At 41.8% G+C, this 21,401-nt stretch overlaps 1 long non-coding RNA gene across 1 annotated transcript in view; it reads left to right on the top strand.

Moving 5' to 3' along the window:
- Positions 1-18,833, top strand: part of LOC130681449 (uncharacterized) — a 121,545-nt gene extending 102,712 nt beyond the window's left edge. Inside the window, exon 3 of the long non-coding RNA XR_008994609.1 lies at positions 17,539-18,833. This is a non-coding gene — a long non-coding RNA (uncharacterized LOC130681449). The remainder of the gene's footprint in view (positions 1-17,538) is intronic.
- The last annotated feature ends 2,568 nt before the right edge of the window (positions 18,834-21,401 follow it).

The raw sequence follows: 21,401 nt of genomic DNA, 5'->3' as shown, positions 1-21,401 counted from the left end.
CATTACCAAAGTGCATTTATCAAAAACTAACAAACCAACATTGTCATAGTACTATTAAGTAAACTCCAGATTGTATTTGTATTTCACAAGTTTCCACATGAATGGCTTTTTCCTGTGCCCGGATCCAATCCAGGGTATTACACTGCATTTAGTTTTCATGTCTCTTTAATATCTGTTCTGTGACAGTTTCTCAGTCTCTTTTTGGTTTTTAGCACCTTGACAGTCTTAAGGAGCTCTGGCCAGGTATTTTGTGGATGCTGCTCATTTTGGACGTATCTGATGTTTTTATTATGCTTAGGGTGGGGCTACAGCTTTGGGGAAAGAAAACCACAGAAAAGGTCTTTCCTTATCAATATGACATTTTCTTGGGGGTACATGATATCAACCTGACTTTTCACTGATGAGGCTAACCTTTCTTATTTGGTTAAAGTAGTGTTTTATCAGGTTTCTCCATGGTAAAGTTAGCACTTTTACTATAGTCTTTGGAAGCAAATCACTGAGTCCAGCCATGCTCAAGGGGGGAGGGGTTTAAGGTTTACTTTCTGAAGGGAGTATCTCTTCTTAAAGCTGTTGGAGTTCTTGTGTAAGAAAGATTTGTCCCCTCTTTCCTGAATGATATTTTGAGATGTCAGTGTAATGGAAATCTTCTGAGTCAGTAAGAGGTCTAGTGCTGTTTGTTTGGGAGAAGTATAAACTTGAATTTTTCCACCTGTTTTCTTGGGAGCATTAGGAGACATGAGAAAATTTCTGGAGTAGTCATTTGTGGAACTCCCAGACAAAGGGACCACACCCTTTAAATCCTCTCTTCCCTTTGTCCAAGCATGTTTTCCCCATATACCCACCTACAGCCTGTACCACTCCTTCAAGATCATACCCCTGGTATCCAGGACACTGGAATTCTCTGCTCAAAAGGCCCTGAGCCCACTTCCAGGACCTCCATGGTCCCGTTTCTCCAGAAGGCAGACTGGGTTGCTGATGTGCAAGCTTCTAGTCTTGAGGGTTGGTGAAATGGCTGCTGTGGACAGAGTCTGAATATGCAACCTAGGTGTCCATGTGTGTGTGGATAGAGGTGCAAGATAGGGCTGGGTTTGGGAAGACAAGGGTACAGTCCACAAGGCAGAAGTTGGATTGGTTTTCCCCGTATAACATCTTCTGATGTCATGTTCCAGTTTAAATGCTAAGGATTCCAGTTGACAATTCAAATTTGGAATCTGGCCATCCAGGTTGTTGAAAAGGTTTATCTGTTATGGTAAAAGAATTGAGCATATTTTATTTAATAGTTTGCTTGCCCAATTTATAATTCAGATGTATGTTATGTGGGCCTTCATTTATACTCTTTCCCTAGGCTCTAAAAATATTTGAGGCAGGCCTGTTTATGCTAAAGGTGAATGGAGAAAATGTTGGGGCTTTTGGCCATGATCTGCAACCCCCAACTGCAGCACTTTGGAATGCCATGCCCTCCAGACAACAGCTCTCATTGTGTCTCTGGGGACTTCATTGGCTGTCACAGTTTCCTTTAAATTCTTGAGAGTCGTGAGTTGAGGGACTTCTCTGCTGTCATAGAGGGCTTGTCTTTGCTTTTGTTTATCTAGCATCCCCTTTTTCCACTGAAGTCCCATTTTCAGCTGTCTCCACCTATCTAACTTTCCATTATCTGAAATTCAACTTTTTCTGTGTAGTTTTTCTTAATTCTATAAATCCCTTCTTTAGAAATGTGATATTATTACTCGTTTGTAACTTTGGGTTTCCATAGGTCCCTGCTTTATCCCTCTGGGTACTTTGAATGTAGTTCTGATGTGAGGTCACTAGGTAAATAGTGGCTCCTGGCCTAGGGGTCTGTGCTGTCCCAAACTCTAGGTTCTACCAAGGCACAATTAATTGAGAACTTAGCGTGGTTTCATACTGAATGTGGCTAAGTATAACTATTCTATTTTAAAATCTATTTCAATAAGATATGTATTAGAACAAAGCTGAGAGAAATGCTTTAGATATAAATAGATGGTTATTCAGTAATCATTATTGATTCCTTAATCAAGTCATGATTTTCTCCTAGGTTTATTAGAATTTTTCTTCATCTGAAAATCACTTATCTGATGTAAAAACTTTTGGGGGGAAAGATGAGCAACTCTAGGATTTTAGTAACCCTAGGAAGTACCAAAACCAAGCAGTCATGTCCTGATCAAAGAGACTGACTGGTTCTTTCTTCATGGTCACTTTTCTCTTCTAGCCATGCACCATGCATGGGGCCTTAGTGCTCCTTTTTCTCATGATTGCTTCCTGTTTAATTAAAAAAGATATGTATAAGGGTTAAAGTATCAAGGTTTAAAACAGAGACATGAAATGATTTCATTGTAACACTTGTATCTATTTTCAATTTTATACAGTTTAAGATTTAGTTATAGTCTATCCTGCACTATTCTTTGTTTCATTCATTCATTCATTCAACAAAATTATATTAAGCATCTACTATATTAGTCTGTGTTCTAGGTGCTGAGGGACACAGATAGAAATTATTGCTCTCATGAAACTTCCATTTTAGAGAACCCACACAGTAAAAGGAAATAAGTAAAATACATGCTCTGGCAGATGGTGTTAAGAGTCACAGAGAAAAATAAAACAGAGAACACTGCCAGCAAATGCTGGAGAATGGGGTAGGGGTCTGGAGTTTAAAGAGAATGACCAGGTAGGACTTACAGCAAATGTGATATTCCAGCAAAGATGGATGCAGGTAAAGGAGCAAGGCACTTGGACCTGAGAGAAAAGACATAGGAAACAGTTCAGATTCCTTGAGGGAGCAGGTCTGGCATGTTTGAGAAGCAGGGAGGAAGCTGGTGGTGCTAACAGTGAGTCATGGGAAGTTAGAGAAGGTGAGGCTGGGGTGCCATGTGGGGACCAGTGTGTGTGGGCCCTGAGAGACCACTTTGGCTTTCACTCCAGTGAGATGGGAACCATCAGAAGGGTTTGAGAAGAGGAATGATGTGAACTGACTTTGTTTTCAAAGGGTCAGTGTGGTACTCAAGGAGAAGGGTCCAAGCAGAGCAGGAAGAGAAACAAGTGGCTGCTGCAGTAATGCAGGTTGGGGATGATGGCTTGGCCCAGTGCGGTCATGGTGCTGGTGGTGGGAAGAGGTGGATAGAGATGCATGAATATGTATGTGTTTGTGTATGTGGATATATTTTTATAACAGGCATGTTGAGTACATCCTCCAGTTCACCCATTTAAAGTGTACAACTCAATGGCTTTTAGTATATTCACAGATTTGTGCATCTATCACCACAATCAATTTTAGAACATCACCCCAAAAGAAACCCAGTACCCCTTAACCATCACCCCTCAACCTCCCTATTCATCTCAGCCCTAGCAATTTGTGTTCTGTGACATAGTAATCTATATTCTGTCTCTATAGACTAGTCTATTCTGAACATTTCACATAAATGGAATCCTAAAACATGTAGATTTTTGTGACTGGCTTCTTTCACTTAAGAGAATGCTTCCAACCTGGATGTATTGTAAAGATAACATTGAGAGAATTTATTGACTGATTGGATGGTTAGTGTCAGAAAAAAGAGAATAAAGAATGATTTCAGTGTTTTTTTTTTCTTTAGATAATTATTTTTTATTGAAGGGTAGTTGACACACAGTATTACATTAGTTTCAGGTGTACAAAACAGTGATTCAACATTTATATACATGATAATTCTAGGTACCAGCTATCACCATACCCAGTTGTTACAATATTTCGACTATGTTCCTTATGCTATACATTACATCCCGGTTACTTATTTATTTTACAATTGGAAGTGTGTACCTTTTTTTTTTTTTGTGAGGGCATCTCTCATATTTATTGACCAAATGGTTGTTAATAACAATAAAATTCTGTATAGGGGAGTCAATGCTCAATGCACAATCATTAATCCACCCAAAGCCTAATTTTCATCAGTCTCCAATCTTCTGAAGCATAACGAACAGGTTCTTACATGGAGAACAAATTCTTACATAGTGAATAAGTTACATGGTGAACAGTACAGGGGCAGCCATCACAGAAACTTTCGGTTTTGCTCATGCATTATGAACTATAAACAGTCAGTTCAAATATGAATACTCATTTGATTTTTAAACTTGATTCATATGTGGATACCACATTTCTCTCTTTATTATTATTATTTTTAATAAAATGCTGAAGTGGTAGGTAGATACAAGATAAAGGTAGAAAACATAGTTTAGTGTTGTAAGAGAGCAAATGTAGATGATCAGATGTGTGCCTGTAGACTATGTGTTAATCTGAGCTAGACAAGGGCAATAAAACATCCACGTATGCAGAAGATTTCTCTCAGAACAGGGGGGGTGAGGTTCTAAGCCTCACCTCTGTTGATCCCCAATTTCTCACCTGATGGCCCCCCTGCGACTGTGCCTGTCTTAGGTTGTTCCTCCCTTGAGGAATCTTACCCGTCTCTGGCTAACCAGTCATCTTCCGGGGCCATACAGGGAAATGTGAAGTTGGTAAGTGAGAGGGAAGCCTTATTGTTTGAAAAGGTTAGCTTTTTACTTTGCATATTTATGTCCTGTGCCTTCTATGCCCAGCATTTGTCTTGAGGGATCTTTACCACTTGGAAGAATTATGATACTCGGTAAATTCGATATGAGGCACGAATTCTATTTAGGGGTTGTAATTAGGAAGGAAGAAGAAAAGCTATAGAAGTAGCAGGTGGAAGAAAACATGAGAAGATTGATTATTTCTTTGACATATCTTCTTGTGGAGTAACATCAGCATGTATAGGTTTTAAACTACTAATTAAATTGCGCACACACATTAACATAATAGGAGTATAGTTACATAACCAAAGCATACCTGTAATTACTAGCCATCTCCAGTGAAACCAAGAAAACCAGTTAGGCACCTTAGGCATTTGTGAAAACTTATCTATGATATGGTGGATATTGTCCAACTGAACTTGAACAGTCTGAGAGAAATCAGACAAATTAAAACAACCCATTCCTGGGGACTGTTCACATCCCATATGTTCTTTTAACAGTAAATAGTCAGTAGTTGTAAGATTTTGGAGTGCTACCATTTGCACTTCTCCTAATTCTTGGTTGAGTTCCAACAGTATAGATCCAGTCAAATTTGTTGTTTTACTGTATGCACAGGCCAGCTTAGATATCTCCTTCTTCATTCCCATGGGAAGTCCAGGAACTGGTGGGATGAGTGCATCTACACCTGTAGCAGTGCGTGAATCTTTGTTGGGGTTTTTTGATGATCATCTTCTGGCATGAGTCTTCCAGAGAGTGCTGATGTTGGAAGTTCTTTTTCATATCATATCTTAGTTCATTTTCGAGGTAGCCAAATTAGGCTTTGATCCTCTGTATAAACACAAACAGACCCTTTGCCTACACTTTTATATGCCCTTTATACCCTTGTGTAGAACTCATTGGAGGTTACCACACAGGAACTGCCCTTTTTTTTTTTTTTTTTTTTTGGTATCATTAATCTACACTTGCATGACGAATATTATGTTTACTAGGCTCTCCCCTATACCAGGTCCCCCCTATAAACCCCTTTACGGTCACTGTCCATCAGCATAGCAAAATGTTGTAGAATCACTACTTGTCTTCTCTGTGTTATACGGCCCTCCACTTTCTCCCACCCCCCCATGCATGGTAATCTTAATACCCCCCTTCTTATTCCCCCCCTTATCCCTCCCTACCCACCCATCCTCCCCAGTCCCTTTCCCTTTGGTACCTGTTAGTCCATTCTTGAGTTCTGTGATTCTGCTGCTGTTTTGTTTCTTCAGTTTTTCCTTTGTACTTATACTCCACAGATGAGTGAAATCATTTGGTATTTCTCTTTCTCCGCTTGGCTTGTTTCACTGAGCATAATACCCTCCAGCTCCATCCATGTTGCTGCAAATGGTAGGATTTGCCCTTTTCTTATGGCTGAGTAGTATTCCATTGTGTATATGTACCACATCTTCTTTATCCATTCATCTATCGATGGACATTTAGGTTGCTTCCAATTCTTGGCTATTGTAAATAGTGCTGCGATAAATATAGGGGTGCATTGGTCTTTCTCAAACTTGATTGCTGCATTCTTAGGGTAAATTCCTAGGAGTGCAATTCCTGGGTCAAATGGTAAGTCTGTTTTGAGCATTTTGATGTGCCTCCATACTGCTTTCCACAGTGGTTGAACTAATTTACATTCCCACCAGCAGTGTAGGAGGGTTCCCCTTTCTCCACAGCCTCACCAACATTTGTTGTTGTTTGTCTTTTGGATGGCAGCCATCCTTCCTGGTGTGAGGTGATACCTCATTGTAGTTTTAATTTGCATTTCTCTGATAATTAGCGATGTGGAGCATCTTTTCATGTATCTGTTGGTCATCTGTATTTCTTATTTGTAGAACTGTCTGTTCAGTTCCTCTGCCCATTTTTTAATTGGGTTATTTGTTTTTTGTTTGTTGAGGTGTGTGAGCTCTTTATATATTCTGGATGTCAAGCCTTTATCGAATGTGTCATTTTCAAATATATTCTCCCATACTGTAGGGTTCCTTTTTGTTCTATTGATGGTGTCTTTTGCTGTACAGAAGCTTTTCAGCTTAATATAGTCCCACTTATTCATTTTTGCTGTTGTTTTCCTTGCCTGGGGAGATATGTTCAAGGAGAGGTCACTCATGTTTATGTCTAAGAGGTTTTTGCCTATGTTTTCTACCAAGAGTTTAATGGTTTCATGACTTGCATTCAGGTTTTTGATCCATTTTGAGTTTACTTTTTTATATGGGGTTAGGCAATGGTCCAGTTTCATTCTCCTACATGTAGCTGTCCAGTTTTGCCAGCACCATCTGTTGAAGAGACTGTCATTTTGCGATTGTATGTCCATGGCTCCTTTATCAAATATTAATTGACCATGTATGTCTGGGTTAACGTCTGGATTCTCTAGTCTGTTCCATTGGTCTGTGGCTCTGCTCTTGTGCCAGTACCAAATTGTCTTGATTACTATGGCTTTATAATAGAGCTTGAAGTTGGGGAGTGAGATCCCCCCTACTTTTTTCTTCTTTCTCAGGATCGCTTTGGCTTTTCGGGGTCTTTGGCGTTTCCATATGAATTTTTGAATTACTTGTTCCAGTTCATTGAAGAATGTTGCTGGTAGTTTCATAGGGATTGCATCAAATCTGTATATTGCTTTGGGCAGAATGGCCATTTTGACGATATTAATTCTTCCTAGCCACAAGCATGGGATGAATTTCCATCTGTTAGTGTCCCCTTTAATTTCTCTTGAGAGTGACTTGTAGTTTTCAGAGTATAAGTCTTTCACTTCTTTGGTTAGGTTTATTCCTAGGTGTTTTATTTTTTTGATGCAATTGTGAATGGAGTTGTTTTCCTGATTTCTCTTTCTGTTGGTTCATTGTTAGTGTATAGGAAAGCCACAGATTTCTGTGTGTTGATTTTGTATCCTGCACCTTTGTTGTATTCCGATATCAGTTCTAGTAGTTTTGGGGTGGAGTCTTTAGGGTTTTTTATGTACAGTATCATGTCATCTGCAAATAGTGACAGTTTAACTTCTTCTTTACCAATCTGGATTCCTTGTATTTCTTTGTTTTGTCTGATTGCCGTGGCTAGGACCTCAAGTACTATGTTAAATAACAGTGGAGAGAGTGGGCATCCCTGTCTAGTTCCTGATCTCAGAGGAAATGCTTTCAGCTTCTCGCTGTTCAATATAATGTTGGCTGTGGGTTTATCATAGATGGCCTTTATTATGTTGAGGTACTTGCCCTCTATTCCTATTTTGCTGAGCGTTTTTATCATGAATGGATGTTGAACTTTGTCAAATGCTTTTTCAGCATCTAAGGAGATGATCATGTGGTTTTTGTCTTTCTTTTTGTTGATGTGGTGGATGATGTTGATGGACTTTCGAATGTTGTACCATCCTTGCATCCCTGGGATGAATCCCACTTGGTCATGGTGTATGATCCTTTTGATGTGTTTTTGAATTCGGTTTGCTAATATTTTGTTGAGTATTTTTGCATCTACGTTCATCAGGGATATTGGTCTGTAGTTTTCTTTTTTCGTGGGGTCTTTGCCTGGTTTTGGTATTAGGGTGATGTTAGCTTCATAGGATGAGTTTGGGAGTATCCCCTCCTCTTCTATTTTTTGGAAAACTTTAAGGAGAATGCGTATTATGTCTTCCCTGTATGTCTGATAAAATTCTGAGGTAAATCCATCTGGCCTGGGGGTTTTGTTCTTTGGTAGTTTTTTGATTACCACTTCAATTTCATTGCTGGTAATTGGTCTGTTTAGATTTTCTGTTTCTTTCTGGGTCAGTCTTGTAAGGTTGTATTTTTCTAGGAAGTTGTCCATTTCTCCTAGGTTTCCTAGCTTGTTAGCACATAGGTTTTCATAGTATTCTCTAATAATTCTTTGTATTTCTGCGAGATCCGTCATGATTTTTCCTTTCTCGTTTCTGATACTGTTGATTTGTGTTGACTCTCTTTTCCTCTTAATACGTCTGGCTAGAGGCTTATCTATTTTGTTTATTTTCTCGAAGAAACAGCTCTTGGTTTCATTGATTTTTGCTATTGTTTTATTTTTCTCAATTTTATTTATTTCTCCTCTGATCTTTGTTATGTCACTCCTTCTGCTGACCTTAGCCCTCATTTGTTCTTCTTTTCCCATTTCGATAATTGTGACATTAGACCATTCATTTGGGATTGTTCTTCCTTTTTTAAATATGCTTGGATTGCTATATACTTTCCTCTTAAGACTGCTTTTGCTGTGTCCCACAGAAGTTGGGGCTTAGTGTTGTTGTTGTCGTTTGTTTCCATATATTGCTGTATCTCCATTTTGATTTGGTCATTGATCCATTGATTATTTAGGAGTGTGTTGTTAAGCCTCCATGTGTTTGTGAGCCTTTTTGCTTTCTTTGTACAGTTTATTTCTAGTTTTATGCCTTTGTGGTCTGAAAAGTTGGTTGGTAGGATTTCAATCTTTTGGAATTTACTGAGGCTCTTTTTGTGGCCTAGTATGTGGTCTATTCTGGAGACTGTTCCATGTGTACTTGAGAAGAATGTGTATCCTGTTGCTTTTGGGTGTAGAGTTCTGTAGATGTCTATTAGGTCCATCTGTTCTAGTGTGTTGTTCAGTGCCTCTGTGTCCTTGCTTATTTTCTGTTTGGTGGATCTGTCCTTTGGAGTGAGTGGTGTGTTAAAGTCTCCTAGAATGAATGCATTGCATTCTATTTCCTCCTTTAGTTCTGTTAGTATTTGTTTCAGGTATGTTGGTGCTCCTGTATTGGGTGCATATATGTTTATAATGGTTATATCCTCTTGTTGGACTGAGCCCTTTATCGTTATGTAATGTCCTTCATTGTCTTTTGTTACTTTCTTTATTTTGAAGTCTGTTTTGTCTGATACCAGAGTTGCAACACCTGCTTTCTTCTCTCTGTTGTTTGCATGAAATATCTTTTTCCATCCCTTGACTTTAAGTCTATGCATGTCTTTGGGTTTGAGGTGAGTCTCTTGTAAGCAGTATATGGATGGATCTTGCTTTTTTATCCATTCTATTACTCTGTGTCTTTTGATTGGTGCATTCAGTCCATTTACATTTAGGGTGATTATTGAAAGGTATGAACTTATTGCCATTGCAGGCTTTAAGTTTGTGGTTACCAAAGGTTCAGGTTTAGCTTCTTTACTATCTTACTGTCTACGTTAAATCTCTTGTTGAGCTATTATAAACGCGGTCTGATGATTCTTTATTTCTCTCCCTTCTTATTCCTCCTCCTCCCTTCTTCATATGTTGGGTGTTTTGTTCTGTGCTCTTTTTAGGAGTGCTACGTTCTAGAGCAGTCCCTGTAGGATGCCCTGTAGAGGTGGTTTGTGGGAGGCAAATTCCCTGAACTTTTGCTTGTCTGGGAATTGTTTAATCCCTCCTTCGTATTTAAATGATATTCGTGCTGGATACAGTAGTCTTGGTTTGAGGCCCTTCTGTTTCATTGCATTAATTATATCATGCCATTCTCTTCTGGCCTGTAGGTTTTCTGTTTCTGTTGAGAAGTCTGATGATAGCCTGATAGGTTTTCCTTTGTAGGTAACCTTTTTTTTCTCTCTGGCTGCCTTTAATACTTTGTCCTTGTCTTTGATCTTTACCATTTTAATTATTCTGTGTCTTGATGTTGCCCTCCTTGGATCCCTTGTCATGGGAGTTCTGTGTACCTCTGTTGTCTGAGAGGCCATTTCTTCCCCTAGTTTGGGGAAGTTTTCGTCAATTATTTCTTCAAAGACACTTTCTATCCCTTTTTCTCTCTCTTCTTCTTCTGGTACCCCTATAATGCGGATATTATTCCATTTCAATTGGTCACTCAGCTCTCTTAAAATTCTTTCATTCCTGGAGATCCTTTTATCTCTCTCTGCATCAGCTTGTCTGCGTTCCTGTTCTCTGTTTTCTAGTCCATTAATGGTCTCTTGCATCTCGTCCATTCTGTTTTGAAGTCCTTCCAGAGCTTGTTTTATTTCTGTATTCTCCTTCCTTAGGTCTTGCATATTTGTCTGCAAGTCCATCAGCATGGTTATGACTTTTGTTTTGAATTCTTTTTCAGGAAGACTTGTTAAATCTATCTCCCCAGGTTCCTTCTCAGGGGAAGATGTAGCAGATGCCGAAGCTGTCTGGGTTAGTCTTGTCTGGATCATATTTTTTTGCCTTTTCATGTTGACAGGTGCTATTGACTGTCAGGTGGGAGGGCCAAACTTTTCACTTGCTTCTGGCCTTTCTTTACTGGGACAACTGTGACCCCTACTGGCTTTTGTTGGGTAATTGCATATAGGCTGGGTCTTTGTGTCTTGCCCGGCCGATATGGAGGCGTGGTTTGCCTTAAGCTGTTTCTCTGCTTTCGCAGCGCCCGGAGGGGTAATGGATGGGGGGATGTTTGGCTGTTTACCTCCGTGAGGGGTCTCAGAACTGTTGCCCAGGGGGTTAGTACACCTGGTTTTCCCTGTAATTTCCAGCCACTGGGCTGTGATCTGTGTTGTTTCTGTCTAGCTGTTAAGTCCCTGTCCCTTTAAGACTTTCAAAAAGCACTCGCTTTTCTTTGTCCCAGGGGCATCAGCTTCGGCAGCCGCTCAGAGGTCTTGCTGCCCTGTTTCCCTAGTTTCCAGCCCTCCACGCATGCACTGTGTCTGTGCTCTGGTGCGGGTGGCTGGGGCTGGGTGTTTAGCAGTCCTGGGCTCCGTCTCCCTCCCGCTCTGCCTATTCTTCTCCCGCCGGGAGCTGGCGGGAGGTGTGCTCGTGTCCCGCCGGGCCGGGGGTTGTATCTTACCCCTTTCACCAGGCGTTTGGCTCTCGCACGTGTGGATGTAGTCTGGCTGTCGTCCTGTGTCTTCTGGTCTCTCTTTTAGGATTAGTTGTATTTGTTTTATTTTCAAAAATATATATGTTTTTTGGGAGGAGATTCCTACTGTCCTACTCACGCCGCCATGTTGGCTCTGCCTCTTATCTCAATTTCAGTGTTTTTATTTGAGCAACTGAGATGGGGAGAATTGTAGGAGATATACATTTGCAGGGTTAATAAGAGTTTATTTTTAAACATGCTAATTTTAGATGCCTATTAGATTCTGGTTGAGAAAGTATATTGATGTTTGCTATCTGATTTAGAAGTTTGGGGCAGGGAGGTTGGCTAAAGAAAACAATTTGGGAGTATAGCTCCAGGCTGCATGTGGTTCTCAGCTCTGGGCAAGTTCACTCTGGATTTGGTGAGACCAAACAATGACAATGGAAAGTTGGGGGTAAAGAGTTTATACCAAGCTTTATTCTCATGATGGCAGGTCAAGTGCTAGAATCATGTCCGTCTCTGCAAGTCTTCTTGCAGCAAGTCTGTCTCAGCTTTTGCCTCCATCCTCTCCACTGCTGGGCACTGGGCAGATGTCTTTTTATAGAAACACAGTCAATAAAAGCTCACTGCCAACACATATGCAAAACTGTGCCTGTGAGCATTGCATGTGTGTAGTGGGCAAATAAATTAGAGCCAGGTGAGGATCCTGGCCATGGTAACTTCCATTTTCCCTATAGGGAGTCATCAGTATATATATGTGAAGTTTGTATTAATGGGACTGTTAGTTTCTGGAGGTCAGAGACCATTTTGTATACTGATGTCCTGCAAGTTATAGGGATCTTCCTTACAGACATCTCATGTTCATGTTAATGAATAATTGTACAGAGGTTGGCCCCATCTCCACTTCTGCCAACCTTGAAGCTCAACCCTGAAGCTCAACCCAGATGCCAGTTTCTACCTGAAGGAAGCTTTTGACCAGCCCGATGCAACTCTTTTAAGCTATCATGTCCACAGTATCGGAGGTGCTCAATCTGGAACTACTTTCCTTGGCCTGTTCTCTGCACCATCATTTTCCCTATGCAGAACTCTCCTAATTGGTCTTTTTCTTTGTTTTATTCTTAATATGATATTGTCTTTTCAATTACATTAAACCATGGGTTGCTGGGTTAGCCATTCCATTTCTCTACTTTATTATCTTGCTGTAGAACAACCTGAGGAATGATTTTTTCTATACAGTCAGCCTGTGACCATCTCACCTCTTACTCTACGTCTAAGGCAATTTCTCATTCTGTGCATAAAGACTGTTTGGGCTGTCTGAGTCTGTTGGGGGGGGGGGCTGCCCTGTGTACTGTAGGGTGTTCAGCACAATATCTGGCCCCTATCCATCAGATGTCAGAGTACTCCTCCACCTGCTGTGGAAACCAAAAGTGTCTTCAGACATTGCCCATTGTCCCCTAGGGAGCAAAGTCACCTCCTCTACCCCTATTTGAAAAATACTTCCCTAAGGGAAGTTGTGGTAATTGTGATGATAGTCTCTTCCAGGTCTAAAATGTGATTATTTTATATCTACTTTAAGCAGTTTTTCACTCATATGTACACCCAACCTTTAAATTCCTTCTACTGTACTTGACTCACAGGACTATGATTACTTTCATGTTTTTCCTATCTTAATTTCTTCATTCTTTTTTCCTCCCTCTTCTTAGTTCATCTAAGAAGACATTTGTGAGCCATAGAATGGTGATACTAGTAGAAAATAAGTGTTAAATGTAAAGCACACCTACATATTTTGCAAGAAAAAGGAAAATCAGGAGTATTAGTTAAAAGAAAAAGTGGCCCTGAAGAATTAATGCTACCCATCTTTAAAGCTCTTAGAAGTATACAAAAGTCAGAATATGTAATATCATTTATTACTACCTCCTAACAGTTTTGTGATTTAAACTCTTTCTTAAGCACCAGCCTCAAGTTGAATAAAAACCCAGTTTGGATTTAATTTAACATCACTGTGGCTGTTTGGTAGTAGTATAAGAGTATGGCTTCCCACTCTGGAGTCCAGTTTTGCTACAGAGGAACTGAAGGTATTGTTTTGGGGATAATACACTTATAGCTCCAGTAAATGAATTCGAAATGACCTCTTGGGAAATAGATTATAAGCTGGTGACAGCATCTGCTTTCTGTGATTGACTTACAGCACAGAGTTGGTGCACAGAGGCAGGCAGTGCTCTTTGTCAAACTGAGAGTGCTCCATTGTGGCTTTAAAACTATTTTGTTTCTAGCTCATGAATGGAGAACTGAACCCCTTCCTGGCATTATCCAGTGGCATCACTTACATTTTTTAGTAAGTGCTGCTTTGCTGGGTATTGTAAGGAGTTAAAGTAATAGGTCCTTAACTAATGTTCTGCATATAGAGGCAGGCAAGAAAAATAGGAAAATGTACAGAAAATGCAGATATGTATAACTACATCTGTACTTTCATCATCCCAAAAGCTAAATAATCGTTGCTGATGGGAAGAGAATGAATAACAAGAGCCAAGTGGGGTTAGTCAATAATCTCCTAGAATAAATTGCTAGAAGCAATTTGTAAATCAAAAGCAGAGCTAGTACAGGCTGATAAATAACGTTACTTGATCTGAAGAAAGAACCTGCTTCTCCTCATATGGGTAATTGTATCAATACAGAGAAAGATAACTTGGCTTTCCCTGAACTACAGCCAGATGATATAAATCAATTACATGTTCACAGGCACCCTGTCTTACAGTCACCTGGCAGGGATATGAGGAGCAGCTGACCCCAGCTCGAAATTGCTTGGGCAGCTTAATGATTGTTTTTGTACTTAGCACGCATCTGTGCAGGAAAGCTCGGGCTCAAAGCAATGCAGAACTGCTTTCAGATTTTTACCACACACACTGATTACCTTGGGATCTTGTTAAAATGCAAATTCTGATTCAGTACGTTCGGGTTGGGTTTGGATTGTTCCTAATAAGCTCCAGGGAACACACTTTGATTAGAAAAATACTGGGGAGAAGGAGAGTCTACTTCCAGAAGAGAGAAGTGGAACTTGAAAGACATGGGACTAAAAGTAAGAAATACATGGATTTAATCTTTTTCTTCAGTTGCTCTTGTTTTGGATTTTTTCTTTCCTTCCTTCAAGGATTTCTACTTCTTCCCTTCACTACTCCTGACCCTTGTATACCCACTAGGCCAAGAGATTCTGATTCAGTTGCTGTGGGTTGGGGCCCCAGCATTAGTGTCTAACTGTTCCCTGGATGATTGTCAGATTCACACTGATTTGAGATACACTGTTGTATCTTATAAAAGAATTAGATTTATCTTTGAACCTGTCTCAATTCAACACATAGAATTGCTATGTGCATTTAAATTCTTAGTAAATTATTTTTTTGATGATAAACTATGTCTACTAAGGAGCAGAGTTTATCAGTGCCCAGTTTGGCTATCCTACGAAAAGCAGCGTGTGCCGCTGTTACCTGGGTTTCTGGGCACTTGTGGTGGCTTCTTACACCTTCCCTGTCCATCCCCACACCCAACTGCTTCTCTAGGTCCTGGAGAGTCTGTTGGCGTCACTGGGAGCTTGTTATTGGGGCAAAATTCAAGGCCCCTGTCCCAGACCTACTGAACCAGAACTGCATCATATCAGGATGCCTGCTCTCATACTTGAGCACCTCATGTGGAAATACTGCCTTTGTCATGATCCTGGCTGTGTGCTTGGGGCCCTCAGCTCAGGACTCCAGTGCCCTGTTGAGAGCAGAGGCATCTGCTGTCCTCCACCTGCTCTTCCTCTCGGTACTCATGTTGCAGTCTTCAATCAGATGGCAGAGAAGCATTGTTCATCTGGTGAAATCACTCACTTGGTGGGTGGAAATCCTTCCCTTATGAAGCCAACTGCTGGTTAAATAAATTTGCTCTTGGCTCTGCACTGATTCCTGGGTGCCAGGGCATGTTGGGGGAAGGGAGGGCAGCACTGAAATCACACTTCGGTCGGTTGGTTCGCTGAGCCTGGCTGGTTCTGGTTCCTATCGGGTGTCTTGCACTCTCCTTGTTGAGCTTCTGCTCAGGGATAGCCTCACAATTACAGTACTTTGGGTCACTGTCACTCCTTTCTTGAATATCATCTTGACAGCCCAGATTTCATAAACATCCCTATTGATGAATGGAAGTGTCTGTACTCAAAAGTGAACATGCTGAACGCAGCTGAGACCATTTTTCCTCCTGTAGCTTCCTGTCATTTGTGGTGTTCTCTTCATAAACCACAGGGCTCGGCAGTAACTAGCAGCTGTTTACAGAGCTCCAGTGGTAACTGGGGAAAATTGGCTCTGTTCTCTTAGTATGGTGTGGGAATATACTGACATCCGTTATGTACAAGCTGGATAGGGGGAAAGCAATTCTTGTCAGTTTTGATACATGTTCAAGACAGGGGAGCATGTGAAGGAAGAACACTTCTGTGGATGAGAACAGAGTGTTATGGCAAGAGCAGACCTGCCCCCTGGAAGTTCATGGCACTTGGGCTTGGAGAAGAGGGGGACAGGCCAGATCTCCGTGGTTGGGATGAGAGGAGCACACTCCCTGGAGAGTCTTGCCTGGAGGGAGTGCTGGGGGCTAGTGTCAACTCAGAGTGCTCCACCTTCCACCCTGGTCATGATCTATCACATAACTCATTTTGGTTTCTCAAAAAATTGATCACATTCTCAAGTAACCCTATTTACTTATGTGTTTACTTATTGTTTTTTTCCACTAGAATTGCAGCTATGTGAGAATAAGGACCTTGCTTGTCTTGCTCATTGAAATACTTTTAGAGCTTGGTACTGTGACCAGAAAATGTTAGGAGCTCTATTAGTTTCCTGTGTCTGCCATAACAAGTTCCTGCAAACTGGGTGGCTTTACACAACAGAAATTTACTCTCTCCTGTTTCAGGAGGCCAGAAGTCAGAAATCAAGGTGTGCAGGCACTCGTTGCTTCTGGAGGCTCTAAGGCACAGTCTGCTCCATGCCTCTATTCTAGCCTCTCTGGTTGCTGGCAGTTCTTGAAGATAGTTCCTTGGCTGGTAGCTGCATCACTCAATCTCTGCCTCCATTCTCACCTGGGCTTCTTCCCCGTGTGCATCTCTGCATGTCCTCTCCTCTTAAAAGGACATCAGTCATTGGATTTAGGATCTACCCTACTCCAGTATGACCTCATCTTAATTACATTTGCAGAGATCCTATTCTGAGGTTCTGGGTGAACGTGAATTTGGAGGGGACACTATTCAACCCACTATAGTGCTCAAAAACATTCTTGAGTAAATGAGTCATATGAGGTTTTCTTTGACCTTCAGGTTAAAGCCCGGGAGGAAATAAAGAACGAAAAGCAAGGGAGGGACTACCTTCAGTTCTAAATGATCTAGCAGGCAGCTCAACCCTGTCTGCTGATTACAAAAGGTCACTGTTATCAGGAGTCCTCCAGGTGGAAGAGTTTGGGGAGGAAACATTGTTTTTTACTATGGGAAGTTTGGTGGATTTCTAAGCAGAGGCAGCTATGGCATTAGCAGGGCTCTGGGGCAGCGCCACATGTAACTGGGGGCTCTGACGCTGGACCCAGTGCCAGACTTGCCTGGAAGCTTAGTGAGCTGAGGTCACTAGCAAGGAAGAATGTCAGAGAAGATGAGAGTATCTTGAGAAATTCTTTGAATTAAAACTTGTTTTGAGAAAGCACCCAAATCATCATCATGAGAGAAGTAAGAATTTAGTTGGATTTCTTTATACTTTTGTTACGGTTTTTTGGATTGTTTTAATTTTGAATTTCACTGGGCTGGGGCACTGCAATTCTCAGTGCTCTCCAGTGGGTCAATACAGGCCATATTGAACCCCAATATTTCTGAAGCCTCAATCAGAATAAAGCAGGGCGCAAGAGAGAGAAGGGCTCTTTCTAAGCTGTTGGTAAGCTGTTGGCAGTTTCTGTTTAGTTAGAGATTTAAGTAGGCTCCTTCCGTTTGTAAACTGGCTTACAAACAATAAAGTCCAAATTAAGTCCAAGACACTGAGGAGTCCAGAGACTCTGCTTTATGATATGAAGTCACTTTTCTTGAGGCCAGAGTTGTATCTCTGAACCAGAAGGGCCAACCAATGGCCAAGGGAGGGAGCTGTGTTCTAGTGGAAATTGCCAGGGGTCCTGGATTACTTGAAGCCCAGTGAGAGTAGAGTACCATCTCCTTACCTTCTCCCATGATGTTTTGGCAGGTCTGGGTGGACTGAGGCAGAAGCTGTTCTCACCACCTGAGGAGTGGCCTGGTCTGTGGATCCTTGGGTAGGTGATGTCCAGTAGCCTGTTTAAGATTTTCTGCATTGTTATTCTCTTGAATATCTCCTAACTTGTCTGTTGATAGACATACCATCCTGATCTCAGCCATTCTTGATGCTGTTAATGCTCAGGGAGAAAGACAATAGCCCAGAAAACTAGTTGTGAGTTGGCAAATAATGACCCACAGAAGGGATGAGCTGTTGAGAACAAGATGGCTGATTAATGTGGTGGGTGACAGCTAGGATGGATTTGTGTGATGTGTAAGTATCTCCAGAAAGATTCAGAAATAGTTGAGGGAGGAAAACTTCCCAAAGACTGGGCTTCTTGAAATTCTGTAGAGTGGCTTCTCAGGCTGCTGGGTGCTAAAGACAAGAATGACTCCTTACAGCTAAGGACATGGGAGACATGAATTGCACACTCTAAGTCATATTCTTCCAGAGTTGCTTATTTTTAACTTTGATATATCCTGATTGAAATAGTCTGTTGCACTTTTTTCCCTCACTTATCATTTCTCACTTGGTGTTTTTAACTGACCACAGTTAACTGGCTTCTCTAATTGATCTGTGTGTTGCTCATAAAGTGCGCCATCAACCACTGCACCAGCGAAGTGCGGCCGAGTTGCCGAGGTCTGGCAGCCAGCTTCAGCGATGCGGTGTGTGGGACTTGTGTGGGACTGGGACTTTGCCAAGTCCTGAAAGGCAGTCAGTGATGTTCACTCACAAAAATTCTAGCTGTGGTAAAGCATTGCATGGAAGAGTAATTAGCATGTGATTTGGAAAGTGTTCCTTAATTTAGAGTAGCTGTATTGGTTTTTACATAAAAGTGTCTTGTTGAGTGGACTCTGGGAAGAACACTTCAAACCATATGTCCTCTTAGAAAATCACTGGTAATTTGCACACATTTGTATTGTATGGTTATCATACTGGTGAGTAAAGTGGAGATGTAGTGACTGACCTGTACCCTCACCTTAATGTGAGGAGGTTTGTTCTGTTTCAGGATGAGGGAGGCCCAGGGCTGAGTGAGGTCCTTGCATGTACAAAAGCCTCTGTGGATACCTAGTTAATCTCAAGAACCCCCTCTGCTTCAGTCAATGACATCTTCTGCTTCCCAGCAGAGGTTCAGTTTGAACTTTTTATGGGCTCTGATAACAGCTGGGGATTCCTTTCCCCTTCTGTTTTCCTGCCACCCACAGCCTCCCAAGAGGCAGGATAAAAGAGAATGTCACCGCCTTTCCTTTCTTCTCTGCCTTTGATTTCCTCCTCTTCCTTTGTGTTTCTGAAAAATTTTAAAACAAGCAAACAAATAACATACAGCTCATCCCCTTCTGGGCCTCATGCGCCTTTCCCTCTTTATGGTCCTACACCATTTTCCTGCTGACTTCTCAGTTCTTCATTCTCTTCTCTCTCTCTGTATTAGTGAGGATTTGGGTTTGGCTGCTTCAAAGTAGAACAAATAACAGTGGCTCAAACTAAATAAATGTTTATTTATCTCACATGACAATAGATGCAGGTGGGTGACCAGAGGGGACTGGGCAGGTTGGCTCCAAGGGTGTCTAGGCACCCAGGTTTCGTTTGACTTGTCCTGCTACCCCTCGGGGTACTGCCCTCATGCTCCTGGTTAGTGTTGGCCCTCTGCGACCCTCATATCCAAGTTCTCCCTAGAGGGAAGGGGAAGGAAGATGTGGAGCTAAAGAACAACCAGGTAGGCTCTGGAAATCATTCTCAGCGCTTCCCCTCATCTTTTTGGCCACATCTAGCTGCATGTTGGGTTGGGAGGGGAAGTCTATACCTGGTGGCCAGGTTTCAGTTAAAACCAAGGGGTCTTATTGTTCAAGGAAGGAAGTAGAGAATGATGTGAGGGGACAAATATCTGTCCCTGCCATACCATTTATGCTATTGAACTATATACTGAAAATGGTTGAGGACTAGGGCAAAGCAGAGCAGACTGTACATTGCTAATGGGAAAGAAGGAGAGTGATAAAACTTTCGAAGTCCAAACATGTTAGTTGCCCAGTGCTTGCCACATAAATGCACAGACCCTAGAACTGCCACTTAGCAGCCTCTATGGGGAGCACAGGAATTAACCATCACGGGCACTGGTTCCAAACCAGCATGGTTTCTCCCTCTCACTTGCTGTTAGACTGAGCAAGTGACTTCCTTCCCTGAACTTGGATTTCCACATCTGTTAAGTGGTAGTAATCATACCTCCTTTTTGTGATGGTGAGGGATAATACATGAGAATTGATTCTTCTTGTGCCTGGTGCAAGGTGACCCCTCAAGAAATATCTGGTGTCATTTCCCACAGGGTAAAAGTTGTTTTGGAAGCTGTATGTGATGTCCCTACAGTAGAAATCCTCAAGTGGAAATGGCAGTTGCTGTAGTGCCGTGATGGAATGGGGTGGGGTGGGAGCTCTGCGGTGAGAAGCTGGGGGAGCTCCTCATGGAGCCTGAAGCAAGGGACTTTTTCAGGGTGTGTAGACTGGGTGTGATTTCCAAAAGGAGACTCTGAAGACAAAGATTCGACAGCAAGTAACCTATTTGGGAAGTGGCTCCAGGAAACAATGGTAGGAAAGTGGGGAAGTGCGAGAAGAAAGGGAAGGAAGCCAGTGGGGGTCATTGAGCAGGTTACTGCTGTGCTCAGTCCTGTGGTGACTGTGGGGCGCAGTGTAGAAAAGTCTCAGGCCAGCCCACCCGAGGAGCTAGTGATCCACCAGCTTCCACCAGTTATCGGTAGTCACCCACTCCAGGGGACTCTGGCATTTCTGCCTGCCTCGTCTTCCAGCTCAGTGCGCAAGAGAAAGCTGTCAGGCAAAGAGCCATAGGTGCATGCATTGGAAGTCAGTGCTGAGGGGACATCAGTGAGGCACCCACAGGGTGGCCTTTATCACACTAGATGGCCTCGGCCAGGGCATACACCTCCTACCTGTGTTCTGGGCATGGTGTGTGTAAAGGTGCTGGAGGATATACATCTGTGCTGTGACTGTGTACTTGAGGATAATTAACTCATTTGCAGTTTTTAATTACCAGATCCCTTTGGTAACTGCCATGAGTCAATGTCCATGGCCTTTTATTTTTCCTTAAATGGAGGTTGATGTGATGAGTGATCTTGTACCTATGGATCAAGATAACTTGGCAGTTTATTTCGCAGTCTAAAGGTAAGAGTCCTATTCTTCATAATCATAATTATGATCTTCAGGGACTGAGTGCTTTCACAGTACTGGGAACTGTGCTAAACACATAACTATTTGATCTTATGGAATCCTCATGGCTTCTCCATGCAATATGCATTATTCCCATCTACAGATCAGGAAGTTGAAGCTTAAAGGTTGGGACAAAATATTGGATGATTACTTCTTTGCTTTTATGAGGTAATAAATGCTCATGCCATGAATATACTCGGGAGTCTAGGCAAGTTTGTATAATCTCACCTTAAACTCCCCAGAAGGAAGATAACACACACCTGCTTAGAGACCTCCATCTTGTTCTGCTTTTCCTAAATTCTGCTTCATTGCCTCCCTCTTTTATTTCTTACTCCCTCTATTTTTGCTTCTCAAATAACTTTCAAACCTAGCAGAAGAAAGAAACTGGCCAGAGGTTAGGCTTGTCAAAGCACTAGTGTGTGCTGAGGATGAGGCAGAGAAACACAGGGTGTTTCAGAAGGGCTGCTGGACTCAGTGTGTGGAGGTCATAGGCAGTCTCTGGGATTCATGCAGAGTGTGATCTGTGCAGAAGGCAAGCCTTTCAATCTACTTTAAAAAATAAATCTAGTGCTTCCAAAAGATCTTCTTCCTATTGAATCAGAG

Source organism: Manis pentadactyla, chromosome 2 (assembly GCF_030020395.1).
Source record: "Manis pentadactyla isolate mManPen7 chromosome 2, mManPen7.hap1, whole genome shotgun sequence".
Taxonomy (NCBI): Eukaryota; Metazoa; Chordata; class Mammalia; order Pholidota; family Manidae; genus Manis; species Manis pentadactyla.
This window is presented reverse-complemented; position numbering and strand designations above follow the sequence as displayed.